The sequence below is a fragment of the Triturus cristatus genome, chromosome 5_1 (assembly GCF_964204655.1).
Source record: "Triturus cristatus chromosome 5_1, aTriCri1.1, whole genome shotgun sequence".
Taxonomy (NCBI): Eukaryota; Metazoa; Chordata; class Amphibia; order Caudata; family Salamandridae; genus Triturus; species Triturus cristatus.
Genome location: NC_140587.1, coordinates 259,402,773 through 259,416,338, shown reverse-complemented (window position 1 = coordinate 259,416,338; position 13,566 = coordinate 259,402,773). Strand labels below are relative to the sequence as shown.

The following is a 13,566-nucleotide window of genomic DNA, read 5'->3' as shown; positions in this document are numbered from 1 at the left end:
TGAGAAAAATGTAGTCCACAACAATACTGACTGATGGATGTAAAAAAGTGTCCTTTTGGCGTGCTCTTCTTTATTTTTTGCTGACTGGTATTGCTGGACACTGGGTCACTCTCTGATTAGGCCCCAGTTTATATGCTCTGGCCCCAAAAACGAAGTAAAATTAGCTAATCCTTAACTGAATTATTAATTTAGCTTTACCCTAAGGACATAGAATATGGTGTAGGAAAATACACCAATGGCATGGACAGTTAAATGTCACCTGTGGAATGCAGCCCTTATTATGCCATCCACTAGAGTGACCAAGAAAACATGGCTTCAGACCTACCTGTGTAGCTTGACTCCTGCAGTATTCAAACCTGCAGGTGATCCTGTCAAAATAACCCTTTTGACATGACAGAACCCTACTTTTTAAATATTAAATGTCACCTCTGAGTAGGCCAATTAGCCCACAAAGTATAATGCCTGATTATTTAAAAGTGGTACATGCAAGAATTTAATGGTGGCATGCACCTATAGTAACTAACCCCTAAACAATATTTTCACTGTTAGGGCTGTAGCTGTTCAATAAAAAAACTAAAGTTCAGATAAAATAATATGTTTGCTATCTTTGTATTGAGATAAGCTACAGAGGCGATGTAACCACTTTTGTTAATACTTATTAAAAATCCAGTTCATTGGTGAAGTATGATTTTTAGCAAATATTTAGGAAAAATGACTTTTAAAAAGTTACACTTCACCTGGTTGAACTTTAAGTAGGCTAATGAGCATTAGCTAACAGTTGAACCCTGTCAGTGCTTCCCCTAATGAGGTGTGAACACTGCTGCCAGAGCAGGAACAAAGGCTTAGGGCTTTTTGACAGGTAAACGTGGGGGTGAGGAATGTAAATCCTCTCAGCGCATAAAGGAGAGCTCACAAGGGTCCAGGAACTTCATTAAGTTGAAAGGACCAGGAAAGAACATGCTCAGTCCAACTTACCTTGAAAGTACTGTGAGTGAGACCCAGGAAGAGACTCACCTACAATAAAGGTCCAAAAAATGGGTGACCAATTTGTGACAGGAACCAAATGTACTAACGAAGCTCATATTGTTGATCCTGCCCATTCAGAGGTAAATGCAAAGGGAGACCTGAGGAAGGGAAGCCTTTTGCTTCTTAGGCTATCTGTCACCAGCTATGCACCAGGCTAGTGGGAGGAGGAGCTGGTCCCAAAACCAGTTTGGCGTAGCTAAAGGGGAGAAGACTGCTTATTTCTCTACACATAACATTGGCTGGCACACACGCTCCCTTCAGGAGCAAAATAATAGATTCTGCCATGTTGGATTTGCTCGGAATAGTGCACTGTTGAATAGTTTGCAGTAAAGCAAACAGGATGTGCAGCAAAAGTGGAAAAGTTTGTCCTTGGGAACTTGTTCCGCAATGGTTCGGGAGTGCCCAGAAATCACCTCCACCCACTGGCAAAAGTAAATCCTACAAAAGTGGCACTTCACCCACAGCTCACCAGAACACATTCTAGTCCACTGGACCTGCTGCTGGAGACTTGTGTGGAGAGTTTGAAGGGTTGGACACTGTCCCACTTCAACTGGTGAAGCCACTTCTGAAGAAGCCAAATGTTTATCCCAATGACCTCAAGAACTATGGTCCTATCTGTCTACTCTCGGCCCCAGCTAAGATTCTGGAGAAACACCTCAACCTTCACCTGATGGCTCATGTGGAGGAACAGAGTCTGCTGAACGTATCACAGTTTGGTTTCAAAAGGATATTGTGGAACAGTAACAGCAGTGTTATCTGCTACAGATAGCATCAGACGCCTAGTCAACCAGGGTAGGCCAAGGACTTGATCCTTTTGGATCTTTCCGCTGACTTTGATACCATTTCCCCAACCCTGCTGACCGAACGCCTACAGGATTTGGGAATCAGGGCTCTGAAACTGCGGACCTCATTTCTTACAGATAGATCTCAGAGGTTGACCATGAATCAGTTCCAATCAGACCTATTCTCCTTGCATGTGCTGTACTGCAAGGTTCATCCCTGAGCCCCACACAATTTAATCTTTATGTCTCCCCACCTGGCAGCTGATACTCTCTTTCAGAATTCAGTCTGATTTGTATGCTGACACTGAGATAATCGTGAAGATTTCGAAAGACACAGTTGCCTTTGCAACGAATTTCAACTGCATGATGACAGTGGCCAGGTGGATGGGCAAGGACTATCTGAAACTAAATGGTGAGAAGAAAGAGGTGCTTCTCTTTGGAAGCCAATCCACCCTTTGGAACAGGAATTTGTGGCCCGATATGTTGGGTATCTTACTTATTCCAATGGACAAAGCAAAGACTCCAGGTGTTATCCTGGATAGCGAGTTGACACTGGACTGGCAGATCAATTGCACTGTGACATCCTGCTATTAGATCATCAAAATACTTAGGAAAGTCTTTCCATCTGTTTCTTTACCGGCACATAGACAAGTAGCCCTTACGCTTGTCTCATCAAGGATTGACTATTGCACTAAACTTTATCTGGAGACCCGAAAGATGCCTCAAGGAAAACTGCAACTAGTGCAGAATGTGGTGGCAAGGCTAACCTTGGATATCCCTAAACGTCAGTTGGTGTCCGAAAGACTGCATGAACTGCACTGACTTCCAGTAAAAAATGCACATTATGTTCAAGGCCCTCTGTATTGTGCATAAGGCTTTTTACAAGGTCAATCCTGATGGAATCAAAACCATGTTTCAATGGTACACTCCTAAGAGAAATCTTTGCTCCGCTCATCACATTGGGTAACTGTACTCAGAGTTCAGAAAAAGAGGTGGGAAGGCAGAGCTTTCTCGGCTGTGGCAGCAAGGCTCTGGAATGAGCTTCCTCATCACCTTCCGTGTCCGAAGCTGCATCCTCCCTTCAGGAAGGCCTTAAAGACCTGCCTTTTCATTTTGTAGGGAGATCTAGTTTCATTGGCACCTTTTGGAACCAGCATGTCGCGGAGCGGCATCGCAGGACTTCAGCGGCTTCATGCCTAAGGGCATTTGTTGCGCTCTCATAAATCTTGTTTGTATCATATCATACCCACGACAAACAATTGGACTCAAAGGGTCAGTTGGCTGACCTCCTGGGTGGCTAGAGGAACACAACAGTTGCAAGAGGCCTTCTTCCTGGAGTGCCAAGCTGGCCAGTATCATCTGCACCTGAACTGGACCCTGTTGTTGGCCTCTGCTGGAATGGGTCCTGTCCCTGGTTACTGATTTACCCTAACAAGTTTTTGGTCTTATTCCTAGAGGTTGACTAACATCTATCCCTGTTATTAACCCACTTTTTTACAATTGATAATACCAAGCCTTCAATAGTACAGAATCTTTAAAGATACTTAACTTTTGTCAAAGATATACAGCAAGCCTATCTGGCTTTCCCAAGGGGTCACTAGGGCACCATTCACAAACTAGGATGCACAATTAAAACCAAATAATTCATTAATTATATTTAAATGTATTCGTTATCAATGAGCATTGCATTGTTCATCAACAAAATTGTCAATAAAGCCTTTTTTATTCAAAGCAACATTAAATGTGTGTGAGTCTGTACTTTACAAACGTTGGGCACATAGCATGCAGCAATAGGATCAACCACTAGAGGCCCCCAACTCCTGAGCTTTAAAACACCAAGCCCCAAATCCAGGAAGGCTAAGTACTAGTACAAAGTCTACATGGTCATGCATGCTGTGGCCTGGGTGACATAAAGTTATTGTTTTCGACATCACTCCTGGGGGGGCTGCTGCACTCCATGTAGCCCCCAACAACACTTACAAATTGTGTTGGTGGTGCCTCCATCAAGTTTGAGGCACCACAAGGGAAGGGAAATATTCCAATTAGCCCTCTTGGGGGCATTATGTGGAGCTCCCAGGCCGGGAGCAGTGCATACTAAATGAGCAACTTGTGCCGCTTTTTCTCTCAATGTGGTCCTTCTTTTGTTTTGATATTGCCTTACTTGGATCTTCACAGGTGCCTCAGTCCAACCTGGGACACCCACACACTGTCGAGCTGTTGGGAGCCTGCAGGGGGAGCTTCAAGGCCTCTACAGGACTACTGGCTCCCTGCATTCAGCAGGAGCTGGCATTACGTGTTTTCAGCTCCCGCTGTCCTCAGCAGATGGGAGCCAAAAGAGTATTCCTGCCAAGTGGAGCATGGACGGGAGGACTTAAAGCTGGGTGCATCTGCCCCTGGCACTCGGCTGTCTTTTGCGCCCTGGGATAGAGTCCCGGGACCCTCTCTTTGCTCACCAGGTAATGTTTGCGTTGCGAGGCCTGGCATTCCTCTTGCAGTGGGCTCAGGAAAGTGGGGTCCCCGGGCTGAGAATGATTCTGGTGAGGGGGCCCAAACAATCATTCCCACCCTGGGTTAATTCAGTACATGACCATTGCTGACTCCCAGACTCTGGCCTATGCCGGGGAATTTTTATGAAGTATCACCAGAGTACTACTAGCTCTGTTTCTCCAAAAAGGCAGGTTTAATTGGCCAAATCCTTTCAGGGTCATAAGTGGGGCCAGTTGGGCCAATTATCTTGCTCCTTGGCTCATTTTACTTCTCGTGGTGCGCTCTAGCAAATATGAGCATTTTAACAGACCTCCTAACATCTACAGAGTTTATTTTGTGGGGAACTGATTTCACAGGTTTCCTGTGCCAGTCTGCTCTTCTCCTTGCTCCTGGTGCTCCTTTTCTGCTGGAGTGGGATTCCTGCACAGCCCCTCTCCTACCAGTCCACAGAACACCCTCTTGCCCACACTCCCAAACCTCAGAGCCTCCTGGCTGTCTTGCAGGGCACTTGGGGTGGTAGCGGAGACAAGATCTTTCCCCAACTCATACTCAAGGGCATATAGGGGCCAGTGCCACTGGTCTTCAGGAGACCCATCTAGTCCTGGGTGTCAGGTATAGGCGAAGTCCTTAGTCCATCAGGCGCATCAGGTGGCTTCTTCTTCCAGCTATGCTATTCATGATTCTCGTGTTCTCGCCGTCCACGGTCTTGCTCACTCTCTCTCTAATGTGCAAGGGTTTATAAGTGTTGGTGGGAAGTTCTATATGGCAAGCATGCCTGGCCAATCCTAGGATGCCACCTCAACCCCCCGCCCAAGTCCCAACTCTCCTGCTGTATTTTAGGACAATGCAATATGGCAGAACCCTTCTTGCCCTGGTCAGTGTTCCTGTGGCCACTCTCAACTGTGGCTATGATAATGAGCAAACCCTCCCTTGTGGTCACATCAAGCCGGTTCTGGGGCAGTTTCCTCCTGCCACTGGTTTTGGGGCCAAAATGTCAAGGAAGATAAAAGGGAGCTATGCTTAGATGTAAGCTATATCTGCTAGTGACCGGATAGCAATTTGTTGAAGCTCAGGAAAGGACTGGTCACAAGTCCCAGGCTATTCTGCGAATGGAACAAAAACATCTCTCCCCACCCAAGCTCTTTGTATACTGTCTGGGAGCAATCCACATCTTACCACAAGGGAGTCATCCAGCTGCCAGGTTACAGTTGAATGCTTACAAACTTTAAGCAGAAATATGCTAACTTTTTTAACGTGCCTTTTGCTTAATAGATAGACATAATTTGATTTAAGCATCAAATTTGAGTTGGAATAACTATAAAAATTAGTCCATTAATTATTTTTCTATCTGCTACCATTATGAATTCAGCATTTAATAAATACAACAATGTAGCTTAATGTTTCCCTATGGAAGCAACCCGTCTTGCTGAAAATACATTTTGGGGATATTTCGCTGTAAGGCCATATTCAACATAAATATCGAAATATCCTACTATTAAATATCATACATCCTATCTTCATGGGCAACAAGGCCTACTTAGAAGGGGTGACCTATCAATATCTAAAAGGCAGGTTTAGGCCTGTAAAATGGCGCTATTTTGACAGGACATGCTTGCAGTTTCAAACAGCCACTGTCATGTAACCTATGTGCAGCTATCAGGCTGCGCACAATGTTAGATTCTCACATGAAGCCCACAGACATGTTCACGTGTAACCAGCCCAGTTCCCCTTACTGTAGCTGCGCCATAGCGGCCTCATCTTAAAAGGTGGACACTGGTGTTAAACACGCTCAATCCAATTTACCTTGAAATTATTGTGAGTGAGACCGAGGTAATGAGACTCACCCTCAAAAAAGGTCCAAAGACTGGGTGACCCATGTGCAACAGAATCCGAAGTTACTAATAAAGCTCATATGGGTGAGCTGTCTGTTAGAGCCATCAGTGCGTTACCTTTCGTCCACAAGATGAGAACCTTGTAATGGCAACTCAGCCATTCAGCATTCATAGCTTGATAAAGTAATGATTATTCCCATGAGTATTATCTTCCTGGAGCCCAGATGGGCAAATATGTTTTATGGTATGTGCTATGCAAATCGGATTATTACTTTTTATTAACATTTCTATTGGCCGTTTATAGAGGTTGTGGAACAATGTAAGTGTTATGCATGTTCATCTCAACAGATTTTCAAGTGCTTTATTCCCATTTTTCAGATTTTACCCTATCAGACATAAATACAATTCTGCCAATTCTTTTTAGAACTTTAGCAAACAAAAAAATTAAAAAATTGATAAAAATCGTCTAATATTTAATTTAGTCTACAAATAAATTAGGCAAGAATTATACAATTTTTCTTCTTTCTATTGTAAAGGATCGCTATGAAATCCATCTAAAGTCCTGCACGCAAATTATCCTTGGCTAGATTGACTAACATTTTGCTTCATGGTTGCACCACTTTTGTGGCGCATCCATGATGCAAAAAGCTTGTAGAGATTTACAAAGCCATGCAAGGGGCAATTTGCGAAGCCTTGTGAGGCTTTGTAAAAAAATAAATGTTACGCAATGTAGTGGCTTGCGCTGCATTGTGTTACATTTCATTCTGGGAGGCGTTCCATAGGAGGAACATGGGCGTCCCCATGCATCCACCCATGGATTTCACGCAATCCCAGGTTTACAAAGGTTTGTAAACCTGGCATTCCATGAAATCGCTATGCCTCCCAGAGGATGGCGTAACGAGGAGGAAAATCTTTTTTCTTCTCGTTATTTCCTCTTTCTACGTGTGCTGCAATGTGCAGCACACATCGCAAGAGGAAAATGCCTCGAGATATTGTTTTTGTGCAGGAAGGCATACCTTCCTGCACAAAAACAATTCTCCTTGAAACGCAGGCATCCTTGCACGGTGACTGCCTGAAGCGCACCACTGCTGAGAGCGAGCAGAAGTGCACTATATCTTAGTAGAGATGGCACATTTCTGCTCTCTGCTTTTCACGCAATACAGCACGGCAAGTTGCCTTGTTACAGTAGACTGCTCTGCCTTGAGTGAAAGGTTGGTAAATCTGCCCCCTGATTCTGGAATCTAATATGTTTCCAATTTTGGGGCTAAAGTCTTATCTTTCTTTATAAAGAAAATACTGTCATCTGAATTTTGTTTTTCCTCTGTTTTAAAAAAAAACTAATTTTAGAAAACAAACTTTTCATTCAATTTCTGTGGAACTTGGGGCGGAGTTCCTTCTGCATCTCTAAAAGCAAAGCTTTTTGTACTTAGTTGTGACCAGGGAAGTATGAATGTGGCCTGCATCTTCTCCTAACTAAAGGTTGCAAACCTTTGGGAATGGAGCAGAGGGTTTCTTCTGTGCAGTGGAAGTGATCTGGCAGACTAGTGCAAACCCCAATGTTCCAGGGACACAAAAGAACCCAGCCCATCACTCTGCTCCCCCACTCTTCACTCTCTGGGCCTGGATTAACATCCCTTTTGTCCCCCACTAATCTTCATAAGTAACATCAGTAGGAGTCACTGCAGCTGATGCTGAACATGCTTTGTTCTCAAAAGAGGCCTCGTGACCAGCATATGACCCTGATGAATGATTATGCATAGGACACCATTCTGGGCCAGAATCCCATGGTTTCCACTGCCCCTCACAATGCTGCAGTCCTATAGGGCTGGAATAAATGAGGCGGTGCGTATAGGTCTCGCTGGTTGCTACAGTTGTGTAGGAACATGGGGTATAGACACTGCTCTGAGGTCTTTAGGCTTTTCAAGTACGACACTGACATGCCTATTGTATTTTCCATCTTACGTTACTTGTACTCTATGTGGTGTACCCGTAGAGCCATCTTAAAGAAGACCCCATAGGACAACCGCAGTCTAACACTATCTATTAGGCACTCTGGGATAGGTACCCTCTCTCCTAAACTGACTGAATGTAACTATTGTCCCGCTGATTTATCATTTTTGTAAAATATTTATTGCTAAAGGTGTTTTATAACTTATAGAATTTTATTCCGTCATTTACATCTTGGTATAGACATTACTTTTTAAAGGAAATAGTTATTTCTATTTCACATTTGGACAGCTTCTCATATAGCGTTTATTATTTATGCGCTCCCTTAAACACTTGAATGAAATTGTCCTCTGTCCATATGCACTTTACTGTCCTCAACCGTGTGGCTAATGTAGAGGACATGCATTGTATGTTTAATGCACAACCCTCTGCCTGAGGGCACTTAAAAGAGTTGGATTTGCTAATTCAAGATTTCAGATACAAATGTACATATAAAGACCCATTCAAAAATTGATATTTCATACGATGCTGCTATATTTTGTATATAATGTGTTTTTATCTCATGTGCTTTTATGGCCCCAGTGGCCAAAATAAAGATGTTTGACTGACTGACTTATGGCAAAGGTGTCTCTTTTTCTTCCACTGTTTCCAACTGGCCGGGGATGGGATGTTGCACAAGTATCTACTGTCAGGTATCTTCCTACATTTATCCCTGCGGTCGATGCCTCACAATACCGATCGTGCCTTGCAGTAGGGCAATCAAATCCAGTTTGGGGGACACAGTACTCTGATTATTATATTGTTCAGCTGGTGCCTTAAATCCTTGCTCTGGCTGATGGAAGCATGCCAGCCTCAGAGGCCCTTCAGATAAGCAGCACTGCAAAGAATTCCTTCACTCCTATCTGGAACCTGCTCAGCGCCTTCAGCTGACAGAGGACAGAACACTCAAGGGGCCTTCCGTTGCCATGCAACCAAAACAAGACATAATAGAGACAGCCACTGGCTCCACCAAATCCAACTTTAGAGGTAGATGCTTTAAGGAAATCTTTAATTTGTGAAGGAAGCGCTAATTTCTCCTTTAGTTCTCTTCGGAGGGAAGATCGGGCAGCTGAAATGCTTCGCTAAAGAGGTTTCAAGGCTAGGTGTAGTTCCTCTGCGAAGGAAATAATGATTTTAATATGTAAATGACAATATTTTGATAGAGCTCCCCACACAACAACCTGTGGCCCGCGTTCGTGTCTATAAAAGGTGTGTTTTTCACTAGTGAAAGTTACAATGTCGACTTTGAAAGTTTGGGCCACGGTTCCAGTGTGTGACTTTAAGTTAAACACAGATTTCTCTCCACTTCTCGTCTATCCGCATATCTCAGCATCATCCCTTTCGTCTTTTAAGTTAGACACAGACCTCAGGATCAGCTGCCTCAGCCCGCCCAGGATGAATCGTTTAATGAAGATTGGCGTTTGAAGTCAGGTACATTCACAGTGGAATTTAGAGAAGGTATTTTAAGTAGGGGTACCAACTCACACTGACGTAATGGAATATCCAGGGTATGTCTTCGGCCATCATATGGCCTGCTGTCACGTGAGCAGCTGCACCAACCACATCCTTGTATCAAGTAAATAATAACAGTCTGCAGGGCTCTCGCAGCCTTTTGTTTATCTCAGGGACAGATGGCACTGCTGAGGTAACACCTGTTAATCTCTGCACACTATCCTAACAGCCTTAAGCCGCATTTAGGCTCCCTGCCTTCTCTGCAGACGGCCGCCCCACCTTCTGCTTCCAGGCCTTCACAAGGAGGTCCACTGTGTTTGCCTGTGTCTGAAACTATGGAGGCGGCAGGCACCAAAAGGCGAGCTTTTTAGTGCTGCGTTGATGACAAAGGCCAGGCTTGCACTAGTGCCCGAGAGCAAGGGGGGAAGGTGTGACCAGTATTTTACATGGAGATACAGACGTGCAGGCACTCACAATTTAGAATACCTGCTTGCTTATGAGAAGTGCCGGTACTCTCCCATTAAATGTATTACAGCAATGCTGAGAAGTGCAGGTACTCTCCCTTTCAAACTAAAGCATTGTGGGTACTCAGTACCTGCCCATTTAAAGCACTGGGTGCGTCGCAAGCCCACCCCTGCCTGTCGTTAAGTGACGCAAGCCCACCCCTGCCTGTCGTTAAGTGACGCAAGCCCACCCCTGCCTGTCGTTAAGTGACGCAAGCCCACCCCTGCCTGTCGTTAAGTGACGCAAGCCCACCCCTGCCTGTCGTTAAGTGGATCCACCAGGGAAGAGCGTGGCTTTAAGTGGGCTGGGTCTCTCGGAGCCTCAAACACGGTAGTAATTAAAAACAGACATTGAAACAACCGGGCCCTATATTCACGTCCTTAACTTTAGTGACAAAAACATTGAAGGATTTCTCAACAATGGAATGTAAAACACATCAGCGATTTAGCTCTGTTTATATTTCAGAGGCTTTATTTATTTTTGCATTCCTCAAGAGTATTAGCTATTTCCAGGATGCTTTGATTCTGGGTTTTTTTCATGTTGCATATTAATCTTGAAAAGTGCATTTTTTGAACTGAGTCACATCCGGGTGTTTGTAACGGACCTCGATTGAGAGCCCCGGAGTTGAGGCTGAAGGCAGTGTGAGTTTCTCACAGTGCCTGTCTGTGGGTCAAGAAGGTATTCAGAATACACTGTCATTCAATCCTTGGCCCCTCTGCAGAACACACAGAGCAATGGTCACATATTCCAGTTGCAATTGTGTTTCTCTGCAAATATGTGGGGAGGATGACAACAGTTGTCAAAATACTAACAAGTTAAAATCAAAAGAAAATATAAGGCTTACGGGTGAGTGGGTGATTTGTTTGTTTGGAGAAAGGGAAAGTGAAGGAGATGCAAGGAAGTAATTAGGAGAGAGTGAAAATTGTGTGCTGAACAGCAGCGGCTCCTGGAGGGAGTGAGGCGGGGGAGGCACAGGGTGGGGGGTAGTAAACTCTGGCATACAGCCCAATGCAGGTAAGTACATAAATAAATAATTAAAGAGAATTACATTGTCCACGCTGCATCCCCATTTGGCGTTGCAGCGTGCGCAATGTAATTCGTTTGAATTGTTTATTTATGTACATACCTGCATGGCCGTATGCCGGAGTTTACTACCTCCCACCCTGCCCCTCCCCCGCCTCACCGCCTCACCACCCACAGCACTCCCTCCACGAGCCGCTACTGGTGCTGAAGATGAAAAGGATGATGTTGAGATATGCCGATAGACAAGATGTGGAGAGAACATGTGTGCACATGCATGGACGTCAATTCACTAAAAAGCCTGGGGTAGTGGGAGCGACAGCACACACCATTTGACATTTGCTTTCACTTACACACACACATGCTTAAACATACACACACACAAACAGTCTGACATAAACACACTCTCCCCCACAAGCATGCACGCACCACACATGTAAGAGCTTTTTATTGCATACCTCAGCTGACAGGAGAAGTGTAGCTCACTGGTTAGAGGAGGCATACCCTGAAGCAGAGGTCAGACCCGGGACCAGGGTTCAATTCCCGACGCAGCAGGGTCCGGAGCCCATTTGTCCACGGACTCGATAATTCTCGCTTCGGTGCCCACTCTAAGCACGAGTTCACACTATGCAGCTCTGCGCAACAAGCTTGCTTAATCTCCACAACGGCCCCCCCCGCGGCGGGATGCCTGGCTTTCACCTTGGGGATGCCCAGTACGGGTTATCTCACAGGGAAAAAACCAGGACGGGTTCCCAATGCAAGCGCCAAGATGCCCAAGGGTAAGTTGAGCGCTATATAAGAACACATAATAATAACAGGAAGAGTCATATTGCACCTAATTGTGCTCCATTATTTTAATGACACTAAAAGTTAAGAGTATAATATTATTCACTATTAGTATAATGAAAACATTGACAGGCGATAAGGAAAGCGGGGCCCCAACCAATGTCCATAAGGACAGCTGCCCCTGTGTTCCTGCCAATGATTTTGCCACCTCTGAGGCCAGGAGTCTCAAAGATAGTGCCAGGGCTCGCAAGGGGCAAGCTAGGGGTCTCAGCTGCAATCTCTAAATCACATCCATGCATACATCTTTAACATAGAGTGAATATCACAGGATATAACAGTAGCGATTGAAACACTCTGGATACCACTACCTCTTCCACAGGCTTTACTATTGTTTAATTCACACTGTCACAATTTCAGAATTCAAGCATTGACAAAGGCAATAGTCCAGTCTGGGTTTTGAGTGTATGTTAGTTGTTGTGTTATATTTCTGGATGCAATCTCAGAAAGCTCAAAGAGGAACGCAAACACCGGTGAGGTGGCACACCAGGGGAATCACACAAATGTACTTTATGTTTAAGCCACACACTTCACTATTCCTTTGAGATCCCCCACTTTGTTCGCCCCACTTGAAGCCCTGGGTATGAGAGTATAACACCAGGTAGTTCCATGGCTCAATCACCTTGAACAGCCACAAATTAAAAGGGGTTTGTTGTCCTGATGCTACTTTGCAGTAGGAGTGGTAGCACATTAGTGGTAGGGTACCACCTGGCACTGGTACGTTAGCACCACAAGAGTGTCGGCAGGGTCCTCTATTCTAATGCTAATAAGGATGCTCAAAATAACTTAGCGGGTTGTGCTCCTGCAGGAAAGACAGACAGCAGAGTAAACTTTCTCCATATCAGTCAAAAGTCTGAGACATTCCTAAATGCAAACATCAGTCAGTGACAGTGAACTCAGTTGCCACACGTTACCTTTGATGGAATCTCCAGTCACGTCCTTCTGGTGATGGGTGTTTTTTACCCAGCTGGTCCCTTCATCGGACTGATGCGTAAGAAAAGGTAGCGCGCAGGCTTTCTCGGCTGCGTCCCTGCGCGAGACACTCCCTCTGCGCAGACTTCGTGCTAAAGTCCTCTCGAAGCTGCGCTGGACTGAATAAAAGATCTCGCGGGAGCGATGGTGCCCCGTGCACCGGCCAGCTGAGCTCAGAGGGCTTGAGAACCGCAGCCAGCTCCCCTCTGCAGCCTCTTGTTTCCTTTCAAAAGCCGCCAGAGCGATAGGAGGCACCGGAGCCCATGAGGTCACGTTTCCTGTTGCAGAAACAGCCTCGGCTCTCAAGGGTTTGGTTCTGAAGTGCAAACCCTTCGAGAGCAGTGCACACCGAAGCCTCACCCGCCGAGAGATAAAGAAACAGACCAGCTTGGATAAAGAGTGTTTTTATTCAAACGCGCCCCCGTGGCAGGACTTTCTTCAGACTTTGGGTCGGTTTCCTCAGCGGTCTGTGGCTGCAGTCTGCACCACAGGATCCCTTCCTGCAGGGGTTTCATCCCACAGATGGCACAATCAGCAGGAGGTTGTTGTTGGACCTGAGCCAGTTGCAGCTACTCGACTTAGCAGAAACCTGCTGGAGAACAGGCGACAGCTCAGAATAATGCTAAAGCTAAAGGCATTACTAGCCAATGGGAAGAAGGCCG

The 13,566-nt window shown here is 45.3% G+C and overlaps 1 protein-coding gene across 1 annotated transcript in view; it reads right to left on the bottom strand.

Moving 5' to 3' along the window:
- The window catches only part of TMEM71 (transmembrane protein 71), a 221,687-nt gene extending 208,384 nt beyond the window's left edge, over nucleotides 1-13,303 (bottom strand). Inside the window, exon 1 of the mRNA XM_085604903.1 lies at nucleotides 12,847-13,303. The gene's annotated coding sequence lies outside the window, so the exon portion shown is untranslated. The remainder of the gene's footprint in view (nucleotides 1-12,846) is intronic.
- Between the last annotated feature and the right edge of the window lie 263 nt (nucleotides 13,304-13,566).